We start from the raw sequence: 3,978 nt of genomic DNA on the forward strand, positions 1-3,978 counted from the left end.
TGCGATTTGAACGCTCCCACTTCTCATGCTCCTTCTTTGCATCAGGAGTGCTATCCGCATTGAGAGGTTGGGGTTGTTCAGTTCTTAATGCATAGTCAAGATCCATGCAGCCAAGAACAATTAATATGTTCTCTTTCCAAACCTTGAAGTTTGTCCCATTTAGCATGGGAATTGAGTTGATGTTAGCAGAAATTGTTGCAGCAGATGCATTAGCTGAAATAAAACAAAAGAATGCTCACATCAATAACCATAATCAATAAAATTCAAATAATGACAATCCCCATCCAAGATACCGGCACAACATTAATATCAAGTCTTTGGACAGTAATATTAACTTGTAAGTGATACCTTGTTGCAATGATCAAACATTGACAATAACTCATGTCAAATAATGAAACTATCTTTGGATCGATTCATTATTCACATGTAAACCTTATAATTGTCACACGCTTATCATCGCAGATGTGTATACAGTCTAAATAAATATTAACCTTCCTTTGGGCCGATTAAATATTTACACGAAAGCATACACACAAACATCTCACATTCCTCATGAACAATCTACACAAGAGAGGTTACTTTGGCAACTTCTTGTTTCAATTAAACAATTGGAGTGAGAGACAACCTTAATACCTTAGTGTCATAATATTTGAATTAAATAATTGATTAAAAAACCAAATTAGATTTAAATTTAATTTAAATCAACTGAATTTCCAAAAACTTAATTGGGGTCTCACAGCTTAATTAGGGCCCATAACTTAATTGAATAAATTAAGTATACCAAAGTGGACCCATGAAAAGCCGAGGCTTAACCATAATGAACACGAAGTTCCCATAACTTCGAACGCGAGGTTCGACTGTATTGAGTACGAGACTCACTTAAGCACGAACGCGAGGTTCGTCTGAAAATGAACGAACGCGAGGTTCGTTTGATAAAAGAACGCGAGGTTCAACTTGGGAACGAACGCGAGGTTCGTTAAAAAAAGAGGTTCGTTTAAAGTACGAACGCGAGGTTCGTCTTAAGTACGAACGCGAGGTTCGTCTGAAGTACGAACGCGAGGTTCGTCTGAAGTTCGAACGCGAGGTTCGTCTGAAGTACGAACGCGAGGTTCGTCTGAAGCACTAACGCGAGGTTCGTCTGAAGCACGAACGCGAGGTTCGTCTGAAGCATGAACGCGAGGTTCGTCTGAAATGAACGCGAGGTTCACCTTAGAACGAACGCGAGGTTCGTTAAAATTGAGCTTGACGCTCACCTGAGTTGAACGCGAGGTTCACCTTAGAACGAACGCGAAGTTCGTTAAAATTGAGCTTGACGCTCACCTGAGTTGAACGCGAGGTTCACTTTAGAACGAACGCGAGGTTCGTTGAGCGCGAAGCTCGGTTAAAATTGAACGAACGCGAGGTTCGCCATGAACCCTTAGGGTTTCAAACGGAAACCGCCGCCGACAAACCCAAAAATCTTTGATTTTTATTTTCAAAACAGATCCAGAATTGGAAAAAATTGAAGAAAAAATCAAAGAAAAATCCAAAAAATTCCAAAAACTACTGTTCACCGGCGATGTTTTCAGTTACTGTTCACCCGGAAAAATACTTTACTGTTCATCCGAAAAAAATTTCGTTACTGTTCACCGAACATTACTGTTCATCCGAGCCCAAAAATTGAATCTTTAACCAGAGATTTAAGATCAAAAAACCCAATAAAACTTAAATCCCTAAGAATTAATCAAGGTGGCTCTGATACCACTTGTTAGATCTAAATCAAAACTTGAGATCTAAAACCATATAGCCATGATTAATTCAAAGAGATTAACAAAAAACAAAAGAGCGGAAGCTTATACCTGAATCCATGGATGAAAACTTGATTTGGGTTTTTTGATGATCTTCTAACCTTAGGGTTTCTCCAAATCCGAATTTCTCTAGCTAGATGGGGGTGTAGAGAATTAGAGAATGTAACCCTAGGTTAGGGACCATAACCCCTTATTTATAGATGTTGTACTTTTGTAATTTAGCCCCTCAATAAATCACAATTACAACCTGGTATCTGCACATATAACCCCATGACTTATTTAAATACCAAATTAACCCAACTTAATTGATCACTTTAGTGGGTTATCCTGAAAGATAGCAATACACATTGATTAATCATATGTGCCCACAAATAGATTTATTAGATTAAATCCAACATAACTGAGAGTCTATCTCACCCATAGAACTATAGGGGGTCCGTTTGCCTCCTCAAGCCTTATTAGTGATTTATAGACTCGAAAAACATTCACTCAGAAGGTCTATTCGTAACAAGTAGTACTATAGATGGTCTAATCACAAGTAGGTAATACTACAAAGGGTATGTTCGCAACGAACCCTTTTAAGAAAGATCTTGAAACTCTAGCTTATGGCTCTTTAATCCTTGTTACAGACCGAAATGGAGGTAAGCTACAATATTGTTAGACTCGTTATAATTCAAAAGTATATATAGGCAAACACTCACTTCTTGAAATAGTGTACATTTGTTTTATATGCTTGAAAGTTGTACCGGAAGCTTCATATAGTTTGCTCACTAAATTAAGTTCACGCGAAATATAAATTATTAAATTGTAAACATAGTTTTTTAAATATATATTTCTGTTTACATTTTGCATGATGCTTCACATATTAATTACATGGCCCTACTATTTTGACTAATAGGGAAAATTTCCCATTTCATTTTAGAAAAAAACAAACAAGCAAATTTTGACTAATAGATCATGCAATTATACATACATTTCTTCTAAGGTGTAACCTATAGCTCTATATTAAATTAATAATGTATTTGGGGTCCTCTCAACTACAAATACAATGGAGAGAGTACTACATTAAACATAACCATCAATTTGTCTAGTAGATAGCTACAATTTATTCTAAATCCAACACTCATCATATCCCTGTGATTTGTACTCATTTCCTAATTTACAATTGAAGACAAATCACAACCAATCATTAAGTAACTTAACAGTTACAATATATTAATGGTCTATTCACTACTTTTTTTATAGTGTGAGAAGATCTGAATCCATTAATAGCGCGTGCCCACACACAAGCCTACGGGGATCTAAGGCAGTAAGTTTTATCCGATGGAGGTCTTGCCTCCCTAAAGCCTAACCAATGGAGTGTTAGCTAGATGTCCTTATAATCACAGGCTAAAATAGTAATTTACTATGATCACAGCCTAACCTTAAACTTACATACATTGTTCTCTCTATATATGTTTTCTAGGATCTAGAGCTCTTGCATGTCTTTGAATAGAAATTGAGAAAAGAGTACAAAACAGGTATGTTGTAGCAATATTTAGAATCCTCGATGGTATTGCTCAGACATGACAATTATTGTGAATTTATGAGGTATTTAAACCAGGATTCGGATCCTCTCCACTACAAAAAAAATAGTGGAGGGGCCACTACATAATCACAGCCATTGATTATCTAGTTGATGGTTATGATTTTTTTAGTGCAAATTAGGAATGAGTGCAATACACGGGAGTATGGTAAGTATTAAATTTAGATTGTATCATAACCGCCTACTAAATAATCAACGCTTGAGATTAAAAGTAGTGGTCTCTCCACTACTTGTTTGTAGTGGAGAGGATCCAAATCCATTTAAACCAAATTAGAGGAATGTACCAATGCGTAAAATAATTCTACTTTCAATCTACACAGAGATTTCTACCATACAAGAGAATGAGGGGGCGTAAAATTGTAGTCCTCCTTCCTCACTACAATTTTGAAGTTTTATTTTAGTGAAACAAATTGTAAGGTTATAAAGTCATTATGAGAAAATCCAAATCCATTTTCATATTTTGGTGCCACATGTTTGACATTCTTAATTCTCTCTAAAACCAAATCCTTTGTTTTATAAAGATTTATTAATTTTAATTTTCCTTTTAAGACAAAAGATGTTTCAAAGTAAACAAGTTAACGAAAATATTAGGATCACGTGTCCCAG

This window comes from Asparagus officinalis, chromosome 5 (assembly GCF_001876935.1).
Source record: "Asparagus officinalis chromosome 5, Aspof.V1, whole genome shotgun sequence".
Classification (NCBI taxonomy): domain Eukaryota; kingdom Viridiplantae; phylum Streptophyta; class Magnoliopsida; order Asparagales; family Asparagaceae; genus Asparagus; species Asparagus officinalis.